We start from the raw sequence: 21,449 nt of genomic DNA on the forward strand, positions 1-21,449 counted from the left end.
CCGTAGACACAATACCGTGCGCTATTCTTAGAGAAAGATTAATGCCTTGTGCGACAGCTGTGACTCATTAAGATGCAGCAATGAGAAGGCCCGGTAAAAAGAGGGTGTAAAGGGCCAGGGTCAGATTTCCTAAACAGAGGATGTTTGCGAGGCCCACTAAGGCCTGCATAGGGCACAATGCAGAGAGATGATAGAAAACAAGGGAGAGAGAGAAGAAGAGGTAGAGGAGAAGGGAGGAGAGGAAGAGATGGAGACCGATATCTGAAGGGCAGCAGGGAGCACTATATGAAGAAGGGGGAGGGAGGGAAGAAGAAAAGAGGGGGTAGGAGGTGTGGTGGGGGGAGGGGGAAGGTAAAGACGGGTGAGGATGTACCATGAGTGTTATCAAGTTCCCTAGAGTTTATGCCGGGTTTGGTTACACCGTTATGGTGGGGGTAGGTGGGGGAACAGAAATACTGGGGGGGGGGAGAGCGTGGGCAATACAATGTTGAACTTACATGTGAAAGTGAAAGGTGTGGGGAGAGGAGGGGAGTAGCAGCTAGGACTTTGATTAGGGGCTGGCGGGATCAGAAGCGAAGAGCAACGTAGAGTAGGTATAGTTGGTGGCGGGTATCTTACAATGGTCTTACTGGAAGGAAGGGGGTCCACACCTGGTTGAATACATTAGCCTGATCCTGCAGGTTATAGATGACTCTTTCATGTGTGGCTATGCGGGTCATTGCCACGATCCATTCCTCCGGGGTTGGGGAGATTGCAGATCGCCAGTGGCGAGGGATACAGATTTTCGCAGTTGCTAGTGTCGTATGTAACAGTCGTCTATGTGGCCTGGGCAGGGCCGGGAGGGAGGCCATGTCGTGCAATGTGATAAGGGAGGGGGAGAGCGGAATCTGAAGCGGTATGGACTCAGCCAGAGTGTGGCCCACAGCTTTCCATAAAGGCTGAACCGTCTGGCAATCAATTAAGATATAGAGCAGATCGCAGTGTGACTCTGTGCAGCGCCAACACTTTGCATGCGGGAGGAGCCCTGTTCTATGTATTTCGCTGGGGTCCAGTACCAGTCATGGATTACCTTGAAGAGACAGAATTTTAGCCGAGCTGCTCGAGTACCCTTGTCCAGGTCCTCCAGAATGTCCGCCCAGTCCTCCGTGTCAAATGTCCGCTGCAGGCGGTCTTTCCATTGTAGGCATAGTTTGTCCAGGAGAGGTTGTGAGTATAAGTGTCGTGTGATGACCTCGTAGAGGCTAGCCATAACACCTTTGTGCTTTCCCCATGTTTTTAAATAAGTTACCACGGACGAGGTCTGGAGTCCCTAGTGAATCGTATCAATGCACTGTTGTAAACAGTGTTAGAGTTGCAAGTATCGCCATTCCTGCCACGGGTGTAGGTTAAATTCCTCCGCAGCTTAACGAAGGATTTGGGAGCTCCAGCCTCCAATACGTGGGCAAGGTCAAGGATACCAACTCTGCTCCATTGCGGCCAGTTAAGCACCTCCCTCCCTATCTGTAAGCCATTGTTGATCCATAAGGGGGCCTGGGCATGCAGGAGAGGATGTACCCCAAACAGGCGGTGGGCCCTAAACCAGGCCGCTCGGGTCGCCTTTAGGATTGGGTTTGCTGTACCGGAAGACGAAAGATCGTCATGGTAAAGCCCACCAAGTCCTCCGTCAGGGGAAAGCAGCGCCTTCTCTAAAGCCACCCACTGCGGTGGCTCTGGCGATCCAAGCAGTGTATGAGCCAGTTGTGATAGGTGTAGAGCTAGTACGTAGTGTTCCACCGAAGGAAGTCCCATTCCCCCATGGGAGTGTCGCACCATTAGTTTAGCTGATGCCAGATGTGGTTGTTCAGAACCCCACACGAAGGCTCTAATGTGTGTGTCAATTGACTGCAGAGCGGATAAAGGCACTTGCAAGGGTAGAAGTCCCAAAACGTAAGTGAAGCGAGGTACTGTGACCATCCGTACAGCCTGTACCCTACTCTACATGGAGAGGCCCAGGTGGTTCCATTTCTCGAAGTCAAGTTTCAGTCGCGCAATGAGGGAATACAAATTGTCTGCCACCATATGGACCAGACCTTGGTTGACTAGCACTCCCAAATATTTGAGGCGCTTCAATGTCCATCAAAATGGAAAGCCAAGGAGCATGGCTTTCGTGGTCACGCGCGAAAGAGGGAGAGACTCCTTCTTGTCCCAGTTTATGCGGTAACCTGAGAGGGGTGCTAATCCATCAATGATCTCCAGCAGGGCTGGTAAAGAACGCTCCAGGTCAGTCACATTTAAAAGGGCATCGTCGGCGTACAAGTATATTTTGGAAGTGCCACTCGGTAGAGGGGGGCCCTTTATCGAGGGGGGTAGCGATGGCAGCTGCCAGTGGTTCCATTGCCAACAGGAACAAAAGGGGTGAGAGGGGACATCCCTTCTGCATCCCTCTGCGGGTGGGGAAGGGATCTGAGAGGAAACCTCCGACATTAACCTGTGCCGTGGGGTGATCATAGAGCAGTCGGATCATAGAAATAAACCGATCGCCCAGACCAAACTTTGCCAGTGTCGCGAATAGGTAGGGCCAATCTATGTGATCGAACGCCTTCTCAGCGTCTAGAGATAGAGTTAGTGCAGCCTCTGGCATGTCTCTGGATGCCCATAGAGTGTGACTCAGAGGGCGCAAGTGGTTTCTGGAGGTGCCGCCCAGTACAAACCCCACATGAGTGGGGTGTATTAGGGATGGTATGACTTTGCATAAGCGGTTTGCTAGAACACTAGCTAGTATTTTAATATCGCTGTTCAAGAGAGATATGGGCCGGTAGCTGCTACAGAGTAGGGACTTCCCAGTTTCGGTACGATCGCTATTGTGGCATTGTTGGAGATAGCACCCAGATCCTTCGTTCGGCAAGCTTCGCCCAGAGCCCTATGCAGGACATCAATCACCTCCTCCCCCGCCCATTTATAGAATTCCGCAGGGAATCCATCCTCCCCGGGTGATTCGTGGTAGGGTAGGTCAGAAATGACTTTCTCAATTTCCAGCCTGCTGATTTCTCCATCGAGAAGGTTGCGACCTTCATCGGAAAGAGAAGGTAAGTCACTGTTGGCGAGGAAGGCCTCAATTTGGGCAGGGCTGGATGTCACCTCCGGAGTGTAGAGATGCCGGTAAAAGGACGCAAATTTGTTGACTATCTCTTGTGGGCGCGTAAGCATGTCTCCTGTATGTGCGTGGATTGCCGGTATAGCGAGAGCGGCTGTTCTCTGACGAAGCTGAGCTGCCAGCAATCGGCCGGCCTGCTCATATTGCCTTCCTTGTAGGCGTTGTAGGGCGTATTCGGCCTAGGAGGTGTACAGCTTGTTTAGAGCCATGGGGGCGCGTTCCAGACATCTGCGTGCATGAAGGGAGGGGTGGTTTGTGTATTGCCGCGTGAGACGCCAAATGTCAGTTTCCAGTGCCACTTGTCATGCTTTTCTCTCTCTATTCGCTAACGCTGCGTCCCGCATCAGTTGCCCATGTATGGTTGCTTTGGCCCCTGCCCACATGATCCTCTTGGAGTCGACAGTGCCTAGGTTTTCTTGAACGAAGGTGGACACATGAGCTCTCAACTGTGTCTTACCCTGTGGAGAAAGGTAGCGATGAACAGCAAATCTCCACGGTTTGCGACCTGAAGACACCAGGCCCACTTGGACAGCGAAGTAGATTGGGGAGTGGACTGAAAGACCACATTCAAGTATGCAAGCATCCTGGGTGTGGGCCACTAAGTTATGTGACATGAGGAAGTAATCTAGACGGGATTGAGTGCCGTGCACCGGTGACAAAAAGGTGTACTCTCTGTCGACTGGATGTGTCAGCCTCCAGTGATCCACCAAGCCATTGTCCAGCATTATATCAGACTGTAGGGCCCTGTCAGCTTTACTGCTGAGATCCAGGGCCCCTGTCCTATCTAGTACTGCATCTCTAGCCAGATTCCAGTCTCCCCCAATTACATAACGAGTCGCCCCTTTTTCAGTCAGGAGACAATTGGTTTTCAGAAAGAACAGTCATTTTGAACCAATTGGTGCATAAACGGAGCCCACGCAGTGAGGACTCCCCCATCTTCAGCTTAGGGAACCCATATCGCCCCTTCGGGTCAATCCATGATTTGATGACAGTGAAGAGGATGGTTTTCCGCAACAGTAGTGTGGCACCGCATTTCTGGGGGACGCTACCTCCTGATTCCTGCAGGGTAGGGCTGCAGCTGAATAACGCCATCCCCACCCAGTCCCTGTGCAGCTTACCGGACTCATCCCTGTCAAGGTGCGTCTCCTGGAGTAGAGCTATATCAGCCCGCTTGGAGTTAAGGCAGGAAAGCACCTTTTTCCGTTTTATGAATTGGGTAAGGCCATTTACATTCCAGGATATGATCCGCAGTGGAGTAGGGTGGGGTGGGGGGAGCCATCCACCGTGGAACCCAGAGATAGGGGCTAGGGAGTCCGGACGGGAGAGGGGGGGGTCAGTAAGCGAGTTCAGGGATTTGAAAAAAAGGGCCCTCATTACGAACACGGTGGTCCAAACCCCGCCGCCGGCGTTGGCTGTAAAAACCGCCAACAGAGGAGCAGTCCGGACCGCCAAAAAAAGAACTAACTGAAACACAGGCATCCTGAAAACCAGTAAAATAGTGCAGATGACAACGGCAGAGTCCGCCCACAGGCCGACGGAAAGGCCCAACCCGCCCATCAAATAATGAACCACTAGACTGCCGTCAGTTCCGAGGCGGGAACCACTGCTACGTAAAGCCAGGAGGAAACAAACCTAATATAAGGAAACACTCACTGGAAGCCCACACAACGCGTCGAAGCAGACATGAATAGAGAGCTGCAGATCATGCCAGCCCTGCTTCTTGCCATATACCTCCATGACAGAGAGCGCCGACGAAGACGACGACGGTAAGTACCGCAACCTACGACACAACGGAGGAAAGGGCACAGTTACATACCCACCCACTCCACCCACTCTGCAACACTCCCACAACCTTTCACAGCAGCACAACCCATACACCCCACAGCAAGAGGTACTTACCCGACACAAGGCAAATCCAACCTGGCCATAGTACATACAAATGTCCCACACCCACAAACAATGAAACGAGAGACTAGGGTACAGGAGTGTGCCGCCAAAACACAGGGCACACATAAATATTTATTTAAGCTCACAGAGCCAACTATGCACAACAAGGCCAATGGCCAGTTTATAGTGCCAGACGTGTGTGGTCACAATGGCCCCAACCTTATTCCCAAAAGTGCACGGTACTCCACCTAATGGGGCAACAATGGGTCATCCAGGCACCTCGGGGAACAGTGGCAAGGGGTAATGGGGGGTGGGGATTTGCGACTGGTGGGGCTTGGACTTGCACTCGGAGGCTTTGGAAGTTGGGGGTGTGTGCTTCGACTGGGTGGAGCCAGATGGAATTGTCTCAGCACGGGGCTTCTTCCTCTCTGGGGAAGGGGCACGGGAATGTGAAGGGCAGACAGGAGCAGGCTGTGAAGTGGAGGGAGTGGAAAGGGCAAGGAGGTGCGCACGCTTAGGGACAAGACGGGGTAGGCCAGTGGGTTGGAAGAGGTCAGCACGGGAGAGGAATTTTTTTTGTGTGCAATTGGGTTGGGCCTGGAGGAGGGCATGGGAGTGGAGGTAGGGGGTGTGGTTGTAAGTGGTGTAGGTGTGCGTGTCATGGGTGCAGGTGACCGGACAGTATGCTGAGGTGTGGTGGATGTGTGATGGGTGGGTGTCTTGGTGCCTTTGTGTGTTTTTGGAGGAGGAGAGGGATGGACACAGTGGGAGAAGATAGGCTGCCAGTGTGGATGTATGTTGTGTGGGTGTGTGCAAGTCTGCTGAGTGTGCTGCGTGTGTCAACTACAGTAGTTGTGGTGAGTGCAGGTGTGGTGTCTGGGGTGCATGTCTGGATGTCTGATATTGTGGTGAGTGCAGGAATAGGCTCAGCAATAGTGACTGAAGGTGCAGTGCTTGTGGGTGTGCATGTAGAGGGGACAGACAGAGAGGTAGAAGAGGTGGGCACACTAGGGAAGTGGATGTTGCTGTGTGTTCATGTGTATGTTGGCTGTGTGAATGCTTGTGGTGGGAGGTGTGGTGCTTGTGTTTAGAAGTGTGCTTCTTGTAGAAGAGGTGGGAACACTAGGGGAAGTGGATGTTGCTGTGTGTTCATGTGTATGTTGGCTGTGAGAATGCTTGTGGTGGGAGGTGTGGTGCTTGTGTTTAGAAGTGTGCTTCTTGTGTGTTGAGATGCTTGACTGGGTGTCAGATTGTGTGCTTTGGACGGGTGAAGGGAGTGGGGTGCTGGAAGGGGTAGAGGAGGTGGGAGAGGGGACGGAATGACCAGGGAAACTGGCTGCCATCAAAGAGGAGGCCAGAGCCTGAAAAGATCTCTGTAGGCCAGACACGGCACCGTGAATGCCACCCAGATAGGCATTTGTCTGCTGCATCTCTGATGCTAGCCCCTGGATGGCATTGACGACGGTTGTCTGCCCTACAGAGATGGTTCTCAGGAGGTCAACAGCCTCCTCTGTGAGGGCAGCAGGGCTGACTGGGGCAGGGGAGGAGGTGACTGGGGCGAAGGAGACACCCACCCTTCTGGGTGAGTGGGCACGGGCAACTCGGTGGGGAGCAAAAGGGTGGGTGGTGATGGTATGGAGGGTGGCGGAAGATGTTACTGTAGAGGTGTGCCCACTAGTGTCCGCCACCGCCAGGGAGCCCCCATCGGAGGAGGTATCTGAGTCACTACCTCCAGGGGTAGTTGCCTCCCCCGTGGTACTCCCCTCACCCTCCAAAAACTGGTCCCCTTGGCGTCGGATGACTCTGCCTCTGAGGATCTGTGGGCCGCTGCATCCCCACTTGCTGGTGCCTCAGCTCCCTCACCAGAGGATGCTGATGTACACAGACAACACAAGAGAACAGGGATGGGGAGACAAAACAGGAGAGACACTTGTAAATATCTGAAAGGAGTGAACATAGTGGCCAGGCAAACACTCACCCAGAAGACCCCCCCAACAGGCAGCCCCTTCCACTATGCCCATGGCCATGCCCCTGACTAGTGACCAGAACCCTGCTCTACACCCAACCCCTGAACCACCTAAGGACCCGACGTGTAGGAGACCTGACCAAAACACCCCTATACCCTACGGGAGCCATCAAGTAGATGGACTTCAGTGAGAGTACCTGCAACTAAGCAGCATAAACCTTAATGCTCACACAGACATCCATCAAGGGTTAAGATCGTGACATGAATACTCACCCCCTTGTGACTGAAAGCAGCCTTCAAGCGCCTATCCAGGTCTGGGTACGCCACCACCAGGATGCGTAGCATGAGGGGGGTCAGTGTCCGACGGGCACCCCTTCCACGTTGGGAGGACTTCCCCAGCTGGGCATCACAGATTTTTCACATCCAGTGCCGCAGGTCCTCCCACCTCTTCCTGCAGTGGGTGCTCCGCCAGTTGTAGACCCCCAGGGTCCGCACCTCCTTGGTGATGGCATGCCAAATTGCCTTCTTCTGGTGGACGCTGACCTAAAAGGGAGACACAGAAATGTAACACAGAGGTCAGGTACATGGAAAATATGTACAGCTGGCTATAAGTCCACTATGGGACGGACAGTACTGACAGACTTACAGGACATACGCATGCAGCATGGCATTAACCATGGGCCATGCAGGTTCAGGGGTGCACACATATGTACTTACAACACCATCCATTACACCCAAACAGTGCCCCCAAGACCCCGACTCACCTGTACCTCTGGCCGTCCGTAGAGCTTGGCTTACAGGGGCAGGACCCGGTCCACCAGTCTTTCCAATTACTCTTGGGTGTAGGCCAGGGCCCTTTCCTCTGCAACACAAGCCACTTCCATGACCAGAGGCAGGACACAGCAGTACACTCAGTGGAGTACCTGCTCGCACGAGATTAGGGAGTTAAGTGAAGTTGGGGTGACGAATTCACGTACGTACCGCGGTGGTGTGCACCGTCACCCCCGGCGGTGATCATGATACGCCAGGATTCCCCATTGGCATTCATGTTAACCAATGATGGTGCAAATGGCGGTAAACACCGCCTTACACTGTTACTTCAACCGCTAGCGGTATGAGGTCACTTCCACAACAACAGTTCTGGATTACAGGGGGCAGACATTTTGGCCAAAACTACGCATTAATAAAAATTATATTTGCACAATGCAGGCCCTATTGTTCACCTAACACACCTATGCAAATGACCATTAACAATACCACACATATCAAACCCTGTTCATTCATTGAGGTCCAGATGAAATTCTGTCAAGAGCATTTAACTTTTGAGTCCCTACAATCAAGTAAGCAGTGCACAATGGATGACAATGTGTGCCTATGTCTGTGTGTTCCTCACACGTGTTTCAAATCCATCCAAGGTACCGGCCCTTGTGGCGAGGAAGGGCCCAATCGGTGTACAACCCACTTGTTGATTTGCGGACCATGGTAGAGCGTCACATCATAATTAATTACAGACTCACCCGTGCAGCTATTCTCGAACTTTGTGCATTACTGGATCCAGCACTGAGACCGGCAAATCGTAATCAGCATGCCATCCCAACTGAAGTGCAGGTGCTCTGCACTCCATTTCCTGGCCACGGGCTCATTTCAAGTGACAGTGGGCATGGATGCAGGATTTTCACAGCCAATGTTCAGCATGATACTGACAAGATTTCTAAATGCATTTATACGACACCTGCAGTCCTATGTGCGGTTTCCCCAAAGTACTGACCTCCCTGCTCTTAAATCTGACTTCTATGCATTTGCAAACATACCCAATGTGATCGGTGCCATCGATGGCACCCACATACCTATAATACCCCCAAGATTCAGTGAACAAGTGTACAGAAACAGAAAGAACTTTCACTCCATGAACATCCAATTGGAATGTACTGCAGACCAGTACATCTCACATGTGAATGCCATGTTCCCCAGTTCCATCCATGATTCCTTTGTGCTGAGGAACAGTAATGTGCCACAGAAGATGGAACAACTACAAGAGGACAGAGTGTGGATCATAAGCAGGTGTTTCTGTCAGTAACTGCCACCTAGCAGACAGCTAGGCTGTCTGACTCAGAGGCTTGACTCTGACTGCTCTGTTTTGCACATTTGTCTATGTGATTCTGGCTATCCCAACTTGAGCTGGCTCCTGACACCAGTGAGGAATCCTGGAACAGATGCAGAGAGGAATTACAGTGAGGCCCATGGACGTACTAGGAGGGTGATAGAGGGCAAAATAGGTCTCCTGAAGGCTAGATTTCGTTGTCTACAAATCTCTGGGGGTTCCCTGGTCTATGGGACTGAAAAGGTATGGAGAATAGTGGTGGCCTGCTGCATGCTGCATGCTGCACAACGTGGCAGTGAGATGTGGACGTGGATGGTGCTGTAAATCCTGACCAGCTTCCTCAGAGAGGGGAGGAGAGTGATGGTGATGATGAGGAAGGGGAAGATGTCAATTTCAGGACCCAACTGATACAACTCTACTTCCAGTCACTATGTGGGACTAAGGGCTGACATTGATGTTTGTGACACATACTGTCAGTGTGCTTTGTCATCTAGGGGGGGTTTGAATCTACTATTTAAAACTGGATCCAGGTCTGCATGGTACCAAATACAATTTAGTTTATTCCTTTTTTTCCACAACATTTAGGCACACAGGTGTACGTTCATGCTACGCATTACCTATAAAGTAGTTATCAGCCACTTGCATCCATACTTCACTTTGTTCTCACATTATGACAGGGGGCAGTGTTACAGGTGTGATATATGTTTTATTTGTGGCAGGGATTGAATAGTGTAGTTTACAATAATGGCAGTTGGTCATGGGTGGCTGTCCTCAATGCCAAGATGGTGGCAGCCTTGTCGTTGGTATTGATGGGTCCATCAATGCTTACATGAGTTCTTATTGATTGTTAGCACTGTGGTTGATTGTGTGGGATGGCTGGTAGGCGGATTGTAGCAGAGTTACGTTTTGGAGGGGAGCTTGTTTTTGGCAGGGGTTTCATTCCCATATCTTGGCCTGAGGGTCCATTTGGGCGCCTGCTGTTGACCTAGAGGGGATAACATGGTTGTACCTTGTGTTTCCTCTGAAAGTAGTTTGTGGAATATTGCTGCTGTTGCTGTCATTGTCCAGTCTGTCTCCTGTGCTGTAGTATGGGCCTCCTGTCCTGTGTGGCTCTCAGACTGGGTGTGTACCAGCTGCAGCAGTGCTCCTGCTATGCTGGCCATTGTGGCGTTATGCTGTTTCCACTGCTCCATGGGCTGTTGGTGGTGTTCCTGCTGCATCCTCTAAATCTGCTCCAGGGTGGATACTATCTGGGCCAATCTGTCATGGGTATGCTGGTAGGCCCCCAGGACCTCAGAGATCATGTCCTGGGCTGCAGCATCCATCCTGTGGCCTCCCCCCTGGGCCACTGAGGTCCTACCACTGGGCCTAGCCCCCTGTGCCTGTGTCCCCTGCACAGGTCAGGCGGTACCACTTGAACTGGGGCCATTGTCTTCCTGCCTGTTGGTAGGGGGCGACTGTGGCCTCTGAACCTGTGTTCCACCAGTCTGCGGCCTGGATACACAAGTGTGGGGACGGTTGCCCTGGGCTGATGTTGTTGGCTGGGTGGTAGGGGTGTCAGTGGAATCCTGGGTGGGGCTGCTGGAAGGTGACAGTCCAGGACTGTGTGAGGGGCCAGCCTGCTCATCAGTGTCCAGGGATCCATCCCCAGTGTCCTTTGAGGTGCCTCGGTCTCCCTGGAGGGCACTGCCACTCCTTGTCCTGTCTGTCAGGGTAGCATGGGTGATGGTGCCTGTTGGGGGAAATGGACATGTTTGTTACAAATGCATGATCCGATGGGGTGCACAAGGCTGGGCTGTTTTGTGCAGGTGTAAGTTTTTGGGGCCATGCAGGGTGCCTTTGTGAGGTTTGCACTGCATTTTGTTTCAGATGTGGAGTAGCATTGTGGGTGGTGTAGTGCCATTGTGAATCCTTGCAGGGGTAGGTGGCTGTGCACAGGGAGAGGGATGTTGGCCTGTTAGTGGGTTTGTGGGCATGCAGGGGGAGTGGATTCAGTGGCTGTGGGCTGGGTGGGGTAGTGGTCCTGGTGGGTGTTGGTGGGGTGGGGTGGTGCATGCATTCCAGGTGTGATGTATATGTGGTAATTGTAGACGACTTACCCAAGTCCATTCCTCCAGTGAGTTCAGTGAGTCCCTCAGGGTCCAGGATGGCCAGTACCTTTTCCTCCCCGTCAGTGTATTCGGGTGGTGTTGGTGGTGGTCCTCCCCCAGTCTTCTGGACTGCAATGTGGTGCCTTGACGCCATGCCCCTGACCTTTCCCCGCAGGTCATTCCATCTCTTGCAGATGTTGTCCCTGGTGCGCGGATGGTGTCCCACTGCATTGACCCTGTTGACAATGGTCTGCCATAGCTCCATCTTCCTGGCAATGGGTGTGTGCTGCACCTGTGCCCTGAATATTTGTGGTTCCACCTTCAGGATCTCGTCCACCATGGTCCTTAGCTCCCTTTCTATGAAGCGTGGATGTTTGGGGGGTGACATGGTGGGTGTGGTGAATGATGTCGGTGGTGGAACCGCGGTGAGGGTGCTCTTCTGTGGGTCTGTGTGAGTCTTGTGTAAAGTGGCGTTCGGTGTCTGCTTCTGCTGCTCTCTGTCTTCTTTGTCCTGGTTTTGTTGCAAAGGATTGTGGGGTATGTATGTGGGTGTTTTATGGTGTTGTGGATGTGTGTCAGGTGTGTGGGTTTCTAGCTTGTTCAATGTGTGCACTTCTTGCTGTTGGGTCCACTTACTGCCCGTGCCGGTCGGCACCGCCAATGGTCGTTCGACTTCCACTGACCGCCAAGATGATTTGTGCATCATTATTTGGATGGCGGGATGTGGGTGTGCTCGGCGGTGGCGGGTGGAAGGTCCAGTATTTCCACCGACAGGGTCCTGGTGGTGACTGGTGGACTGGTGATTTTTGGTGGGTTCGGGATTTTGGTTCATTATATGGAGGGTTTCTATTCACTGCCAACGGCGGTCTTCTGTTCACCGCAGCCACGGCGGGCGCGGTGTTTACCGCTGTGTTCATAATGACCACTAAAGTCTGTCCCGGGCAGTGGTGGAGGCAATAGGGGGGAGGGTGAAAGAAAGGAAGGAGGGGAGTGAGGAAGGTGGATCGAGGCAGGGAGAGAGGGAAGAAGGGAGAGGACACCAGGAAAAGAGAGAAGAAGGGGAAAGGATGAAAAGGAAGACAGATAGAAAGAGAAGAGGGGAGAGGGAGAAGGGAAATGAGAAAGAAAGAAAGGTAGAAACACGAGGAATGGGCCAGAAGGGTAGGGAGAGCTCGGTACTACCCTCAAGAGCAGAGGAGGGGCGAAAAAGGAACAGGAAGAGAGAAAAAAGGAAAAAGAAAAAGCGGAGGGAAGAGAAGAAAAGAGAAGAGGGCGGAACAGAGAAGTCCCGCCGATGCGGACCTGTAGTCTGCGGGTCTAAACCTAAGCCTATAAAGCTCAATCGTCCAACCAGCGGGCCCCCGGCCAGGGGGGAGGGGAGCAAAACATTCCAGTCCTGCCAACCCAATCTCCTTGTCATGACATAAGCACAGGAGGGTGGCGCATGAGCATGTAGCAGAAGCCGATACGGGGCTGGGCCGCAGGGAGAGGAATAAGGAGGGCGGTGGAGGGGGATCTTTGCTGTGTGTGCCAATGGTGGTATCAGGCCATGCTCACGGTGGTAGTGTCAAACTGCGCGAGTGACGCGGGCGCAAGATATCCGCAAGGGGAGATGGGGGAGGGAAGGGGGGAGCATCTATCTGCATGTCCGGTGAGGACCCTGTGTCTCCCGGTGCAGTGACCTACAGATGGGAAGCGTAGGGCATAGTGCCCGTTATCCATCACTAACAATGGGTGCAAGGTAGTTTATCCATGTGGGGCCAATCTGACAGCATAGGGGGGCATTCTAGCTTGGGGAGGGGGGACATGCGAGTGCAGGGGAGGGGGGTGATGAACGAGGGAGGAGATAGGGTGAGTGGGGGAAAGGTAGAGAGTGACCCGCAAACATGTGAACAATATGACATTGAGAACTTAAAACATCGAACAGCAATCAGTTGGAGACAGTCAAACTTGGAACAAACTAAAAACGTATGAAATCTGAAATTCGGTAAGCATGGTATACAATAGACTCAAACAGACCAAATGAGAGCATGAGCAACAGAATACGTTTTTCGTAGGACCTGTTGGAGTACAGTTCAGCTGTAAAACAAAATGTCAGCAACGTTATAAAACCAGGTACTCATCCTTCCGTTGTCTCAGTGGAAGGACCTCTGCAACTCTCGCAGGACTCCGTATTCTCCACCGTTGCAACTCCCTTGTAATGCCATGCATCATTGTCATCAGGTGGGGGTCGCAGTGGGCCTCAGGGGGGAGCGAGACTTGTCCCTGTCTGTGGTCTGCACATGCATCACCACTGCCTGCAGTACTTGACCCCTGTCGTTGTGGCTTTTCGTGAGCCTCTCTAAGTCTCTCCCCCTGGGGTGGGAGTCTACGGTGGTCCATGCCACTTCTCCATGGGTGGGATTCAGGGGGGTGTCGCCTTGAGTCATCCCCAACAAGTCCTGAGTCCGGATCGGAGGTGCTGTATCCGTGGACTGGGTCTGGAGCCCTTCCAGAAAAACTAGCAGGTCCTCAGGGTCGTAAAAGTCCTTGGATGGTTCGAACAGACCATTTTCACTTCCAGCTGGCGCAAACGGGGTCAGAAGGCCAGGAATGCCCTCCTGCGTTTGCTGGTCTCTTTGGAGAAATCGGCCATCAGTCTAATCTCTAGACCATCCATCCAAAATGGGCCATGTGCCAAGGCCGCTAGTAGGAGTTGGTGGGTCTGCACGTGTTGCAGAAGGCATGCTATGATTGGGCTGGGGCGATTTGCGTTGTCTCGTCTTTTGGGACCTAGTCTGTGCACTCTTTGAAATTCCAGGGGGGTGTCGAAAGTTAGGACAGTTACCTTGGGTAGGGTCTCCCGCAAGTAGGAGTGAGTGTCCGCACCTTCAATGTTCTCCGGGAATCCGAGACAGCGGACGTTGTCTCTACGGCTCCTATCCTCCCGGTCAATCAGCTTGCTTCGGAGATATAGAAGTTCCTGATCTCTGTCCACGAAGGGGGTGATATGCGTTTCCACCGTCGATACTCGCTGTTCTAGTCCTGTTACTTGCGACTAAAAGCCTGCTATATCCAAGTGCATGGATCGCGTCTCCGCTGTCTGCGAGGCCATGGTGTTGTCCACCTCCTCCAGCTTGTGGCCCACCGCCGAGATCTCTTGCAGAATGCGGTCCATAGTTGCTCCCTGCACTGGGTCTGCCATGGTACTGGGTGGAGTGAGTGGATGCACCTCCGAGGCGGGGACGGGGCTCTCGAATGTTGTAGAGCTTCCGAGAAGAGCAATTGCCGGGATGGTTAACCTTATTGCTTGCCCGACGTCCTGCCACCAGGCATTGAAAACTCCCTGATGTGGGAATGGTCCGGTAGACTGTAGACCCGGGGGGGGAGGCTCCTGCTGAGTGCCGGTTTGAGATACAATAGCCGTGCGTGGGCAAGCGAGTGGCGTGGGGGGGAGTGGAGGGGGTAGGCACCCGCCACTCCCTGCTCTGTGTCCAGTACCCGGCGGGGACCGGTAAGTAATTGCTGCAATGCCAATAGTCAAGGATCCACTAAGAGGAAGAATGTCTATACAAGGAGGCCTCAGTTGATCCTGCGTCAGGGTAGCCAATCTAAGCCTGTAGGCCCTCCAGCCTGGGGCCAAGGGCAGTACGGTTAATCCTCTGCCACAGCGTGCAGTGGCGTGAATGCTCCCCTCCTGGTTGTCCCAGTCGGCTCTCCTCGTTCCACCTGCACGGTGTAGGAGGGAATGCTCGGTCCACTCTGCCCGCAGACCCGCTTCACAGTTCCGCAGGGCTCGACTCCACTGTGGGTCTTGTCCTGTCCCGCGGATCCTGCTGCCCCAGAGCCATGAACCCCTCCTCAGAGCCGCTGATCAGGGTCCTTCTCCGGCAGCGCCGGTCCGTATTCATGGAATCACTGCGCCAATGATGCGCCGCCTTTACGCACCCAGTAGTCAGCCTGGGAGAGGGTCGGAGGTGGTGAGTAGACGAGCCCAGTCACTGCCCCCCCTTCACTCCGTTGTGGTGGGCACAGCAAGCTCAGTGCTCAAAGCGCCTTCTTCCGCGGCGCAGCACTCTCCGAGGGAAGGGGGAAGTGAGATGGAGTAGGATGCGGGCGCACACAGGTGAGCAGAGCCGCGAGCTATGCCGCGCCTCTCCGTCGGATCTCCAAGTGCTGTACACGCCCCTCCCAAAGGCGCCTGGAGCCGCTCCAGTCCCTCACTCTGCGTCAGGTTGGGCCTCAGAGTCACGCCAGGCTGCGGCTCGGCGCGAGGTCGCGGGCCGCCACTCCACACGCGCCCCGTACTGGAGTGATCGGGCTCACCTCACGCCCAGTCGATGGCTCCCCCAGCGGCAGCGGCCTTCAGTACCCCTTCGGAGGTTGAAGCGGGATACTCGGTGCCCGCGCAGCACCCCTGCTCCTGGCCCGAGGCCCGCCATCCAGCAGAGCTCCACTACTAGGTGGCCATTTTATCTCGTGGTCAGACCACGCCCCCCGCATTGCCATTCTAAAGCATATGTCAGTTTTAACTATTACAGAGACACATGCAGGATTTTGCAGTTAGGATTGAAGGTTTTGTGTCACGCATGATCAATGAAATTTCGGGGCAATTTTGTGTCAATCAATGAAGAGTTTTCAGTTTAGTGATTATGGATGGTTAATTTAAGAAGAACAGTAAAGGACTGATTTAGGGAAGCGTGTAAATGTAAACGGTGCCAACTTTGTGGGTTAATTGAAATTTACGCCAAAGCTGTGTGTTTTGGGAGCACTGAGATTTTGAGCATGATACTTGTCCTGCACTTGTCCATAGATCTATGTTTTCCAGAGGCCTCGGAGCGACTGTAAGTATAGCTACGTGGCCAGAATTTGATATCAGACTTATCAAGATTAACTAAGAGGTCAAGAGAGGCTGCTTGCCAAGAATGAAAAACATGAATAAATAATTCAAAACTATATCCACATTGTATCATCTTCATGTAGTGTGTCAGCGATGCCCAAGTCTAATGCATTTCCTTCTTCCTTTATTCCCTGGCCTGCCAACAAGACAAGATGGAGGGCCACCCATGATCCTGAGAAGTAATATGCCCAGCTGACATTGGTCCCAAAAATATGTAGCTGGCACAAATCTAGCCAAAGCAGCTACCACCTCAAAAACCCACCATGGAGGCATGCGGCGCATGAGCCACAATCATGTCCTTTCCCTCCTTAAGAACAGCTCACAGCAGGCGCATCTTCTACGCCAAGTAACATTGGTTGTGTAGAAAGCAGTGGATCCAATGTACGATCGTTGTCAGTCCATGGAGAAATACCTCTTCTTACTATGAATTCTGTGGTGAAAGAGAAACAACACAATAAGAGGAAGTAGCTACACTAACGCCATCAGAATGGGACCATAGTGCACCTTTACCATCCTCTCCATAGAAAAGTCTCTCAACTTCTCAAAGTCCACTTACAATTCATGGTGACTGGGACTGCCCCCATAAGTACCAATAACACAGCACAGGAAGTTTCAAGAAAAGCCAGTGGTAATGTATTATCTAGCTGTGTATCATGATTTTTAGTGAGAATGATACTGCAGTAACGGAAGGCACCTCAAGGAAGACAAGTCATGTCGTCCCTGTTGTATCAACTTTTTCCACAGTATTAGAAAAACGTCACCTTTTAACACGCAACTCTGCAAGAGCAATACAAAGGACCTAAGCTATGTTTCCACCAAGCCTGACACCACCAAATAAGCACCCATTTCTGTTATCACTGGAAGAATCAAAGAATCCATCCAAGGTTAGGACATTATTGTTCTTCAAAAGTACTTCTGACATATTGCAGTGGCGCAGTTTGCCATATAGAGGTGCATCACGGGAAGTCGGGTAAATAGTTTAGTGAACTAAGCATTTGAAGGCACACTTACAACCTGAAGGGCACCACACTTAAAGAAACATGTACTGGGCATCAGCCAGCTCTGCTTCTAAATCCACAGCTGCCATATTTGGTAAAGGATATCATTTGGTAGCACATGGAAACCTTAACATGACACAGGTCTGCCAGCCTTGTTGGGCATCACACTTTGTGAGAATCAATTAAGGAATCAGAAAAAAAAATCCAAACAACTCTGCTCACCAAGGAGCAACTTAATAACCAATAATTCAATACTTTGGCCAACTTGGACAATGAGAAGGAGGTCAAATGTTGGTATCTGAACTGCTCCCAATTTCTTTGGAGGCTAGCACGGGGTTCCTAGTATTAATGAGCACATTGATTCAGAAAAGCACAGGATAATGATAGCCTTGGTGCAAATGCATTGACAAAGACAGTAGCGTACCCCACTCTCAATGAGAGAGACATGTGGAAAAGTGGCTAAGCCACACTCTGCAATTTCATTAATGTCAAATAGGCTTCCTTCAAGAAGCCTGACTCTATTGTAAACGCCACCAGCACTTCTGTGCTAAGCATCAATCAGTATGCAAGCATCACAATGCTCATCAAGGAGAAGACACAAGCAAGTGATAAGGTACTGGAGGATTCTAACAGCAACATAGTTTAATGGCTTCAACCAAGGGGTTTGAGTGTTCATTTTGTTGCCACAGACAATGACAGCAAAGTTTTGCATGCCACAGTAGATAGTAAATACTTCTGTGTGTGATTTGTTTCCTGCTTCCTGCCGCTTATTTGAGAGAACCTCATTAAAAAGAAAAAAGAGGCTCATGCCATACTGGTCATCTGTTGCAGTGTTTTTACTGATTGTGGCTATTTGTGTAATGCAGGTAAACCATTGAGAGAGATCATTTAAAAATAAAAATATTAGTGGCATAGAAGTTACCATATGGCGAGTAATTAACCTGCATTTAAAGGCCTGACAGAGAAATTAACATGAGTTGTAACATGCGCATGTTTGATTTATGGTGAACCATGTGGCCACAATTCATATTAAACACTTCCGGCCAGATTTATAAAAAGTGTGCAGCTCCACTTTCTTGTGCCCCTTAGCGCCCCCATGCCACCATGTGTGCACTGTATTTAAAATACAGTGCACAATTTCGGTTGTCAGGGGGACTAGCATCATAATTGTTTATGCTAGTCCGGTGCTTTGCAGGATTAGCGTAAAAAAATTATGACGCTAATCCTGCAAAGCACCCAGAAGCCCAAAGAACACAATGAGAGCCTCTTTTAAATGCCTGCTCTTAGCAAGGGTTAAAAAGTGCCGATAAAAATGACGCAAAGAAATCTTTGCGCCATTTTTAAGGCCGCTTTAGCGCCAGAATGTCATCCTTGCACAGGCACGATGCACTGCGAGGGTTTACAAAGTGGTGCAAAGCAAGACCTGAATTTGTTCCCTAGGCTGCTAATGTGAATGTCTTACAGTATTGTAGACAAGAGACATGTTTTAGAAGTAACTATGTTACACTATTTGTTCTAGCTGTCGAACAGGACAGGACATTTGTAATTCTCATGAGAAAAGTATTAGTTCAGTATTAGTTTAGTTTATTGTGTGACATGAGAAAGGATCTCAAGTAACAAGTAGCTAGAGAATGCAATATTTTGTTAGTAACGTGTGAAATCATCTGATTATAATGCACTTTTGCTGATAGTTGCAAATTTGATGGCGCCATCTGCAGCCATTGGATTCTGAAGATGATGTCCGAAGTGCGCGCACCTGAAGGACCAATAAATGGATCATGCATACTTCTAATTAGTGAGGAACATTGGAAACAGAAGAGAGTCCTAGAGTTAGTTTGTGTTAGTGTGAGTTTGAGTCCGTTCTGACATGCTAAAAATGTCCAGCTGCTTTCTGCTTCTTCTGACTCCCTTTTAACCCTTAGCTGTCGTCTGATGAATGAAGTCTCAGGGGGTCATTACGAGTCTGGTGGTCACTAGACCACCCGATTCGCGGATGGTGGTCGGACCACCGCCAATGCTTTGGTTCGAGCACCACATTAAAACCCTGGCGGTCAGGCCACCAGGGAACCACCAGCTCTGCCAGGATCGGAGATACCAGCAGTCTGGAGGTGGAGGAGGTCCTAATACACTAGGGCAGAGTTGCCTTGGGGATTACGGCCCCCTTCTCCCCCCGGGTTTCATTTAACTCCTGGCACATTTAGAATACATACCCAGCTGGGCAAATTTGGACGGCTTATTTACAAGTCCCTTGTGTCACCGGTGCATCACTTTTTCCATATAAAAAGTGATGAACCGGCGATATGAGGGGCTTGTAAAAAAGCCCCTGGTTGTCAACCCTTTGTGAACTTTTTGATCTGATATGGCATGTTAACATCTATGGTTTAAAAAGTTGGACTATAATTTTTGCAATAGGATAATCATCATCACGGTCTTGATCTGGACTGAGAAAATATGCCCAGTCACCAAAATAAAAGTAGCCCCACAAGCCAATCAGATAGCTAACAAAGGGAAAACTGGGGAAGTTTTCAGCTTGTGAAGACAAGTCGTAAAGGTTTTTTGCTAAATATGGGAGACTACATGCATTTGTGCTTGCTCCAGTCAACATTTGTGGTACTATCAGAGAAGTGAGCAGTGGAAAAATGCCTACCAGGCTATACAAGAGGCCCGTAAACAGCCAAAATTCAGCTCATACACTAACCTATCTTAGTAGCCTTTCTGAAACTGCCAGATTGTGCTATAGGCAAGTTCGACCCTGATCATGGCATATAATGTGCTGAGAAGTGCTCTCATTCACATAGATTTGCCACATGCAGTCAATTATATTAGTCCCTTTGTCACATGCACAGTGTACAGCAACTTATCAACACATCAACCATTACATTATCTTCGTATCAAATGGTATACGATGAATAAGCATGAACTTTCTTTGTCAATGCTGTGATTTTACCTCTGGTTTATTCATTCTGTCCAACCTGTAGGCCTCCATGGACGTCATTGATTTCTTATAAGTTCTGTTTGGACAGTACATTCTCTCCCACTTTTTCCATAACACTGTTCCTCCCACTTGCTTCTTCAAGTCACTGTTATTCTATATCCCTTCCTTCACCATTTTTGGAAATGATGGGACAAGATCATCTTGCTCATTGGTTTATTTCCAGAGATGGGTATTTGTTGGTGGTTTCAGTATCAAGTGGCCAAAAGATAGTTCAAGCCATTCAATACACTAAAGGGGACTACGTGGAATGGGTGACACAGGATCTCCCTTCATGGAGATATGGGTGGCGTCAAGGACAGACCAAGCCAATTTATATAAAATGGTTCATCAAGTTCCTACAAACTGTGGGAACTTGGTGCTCCGGATCAAGTAGCCTTCCCAACCCTGTACCCTCCTCTATTATTACTGCAAAGCCAGAACCAGATCAACAAATTCTATAACTGATTTAGTATAAGCATTTGCTCCGTACATGTATCATACATACACTGTAGACCTGCCAAGTTAGGTTTGTTTATAATTACAAAGGTTTTGGTCCTAAGGAAAGCCAGAGAGTGCTTTTGGAGCTTAGAAAATAACTGAAACATATGAGGGACCCAGCTTTGCCACAATGAAAATTAACTTAAAAATTTTTCACTGCTAGGACATGTAAAACTTAAGAACACTACTGTTCTACTTTTTAAATACCCTAGGGTTATTTACTATTAATGAGGGTGATTTAGGGAGATTTAGGTGGTCATTACAACCCTGGCGGTCGGTGTTAAAGTGGCGGTAAAACCGCCAACAGGCCGGCGGTAAAAAAAATGGAATTAAGACCGTGGCGGAAACCGCCAACATAGACAACCACTTTAACACTCCGACCGCCAAGGCGGTACAAACAAACACTGCGGCGGTAACCGCCAACACACAGGCGGAGGACAATGTACCGCCCACAGAATTACAACAGTCCAATCCGCCACCTTTTCCGGGGCGGATTCCCCGAGAACAAAAACACGGCGGAAACAGGACTTGGAAGGGAAAACGCTCACCTCTACACACCCCACGAGGAACTAGGACGCCATGGAACCGGAACTTCAGATACTCCCAGCCTTTATCTTCCTGCTCCTCTACCAGGAGCACGAACGCCGGCAGCGAAGACCACGGTGAGTACTGCACCTACGACACAGGGGAGGGGAGAGGGAAAAAAGAGTGACACACACACACAACACGCAAATCCCCAACCCCCACCCTCACCCACGACAACACACACACTAATACAGCATGATACATTACAATTACACCCCCAACCCCCCCTGGAAGAATGCAAGGACAAAAGGAAATGAGTCGAATTATTGTTATATATTCAAGTACATAAATCAAAAATATTTACATATATATACATTTACAGTGTAAACAATTATATA

The sequence above is a fragment of the Pleurodeles waltl genome, chromosome 1_2, assembly GCF_031143425.1.
Source record: "Pleurodeles waltl isolate 20211129_DDA chromosome 1_2, aPleWal1.hap1.20221129, whole genome shotgun sequence".
Lineage (NCBI taxonomy): Eukaryota > Metazoa > Chordata > Amphibia > Caudata > Salamandridae > Pleurodeles > Pleurodeles waltl.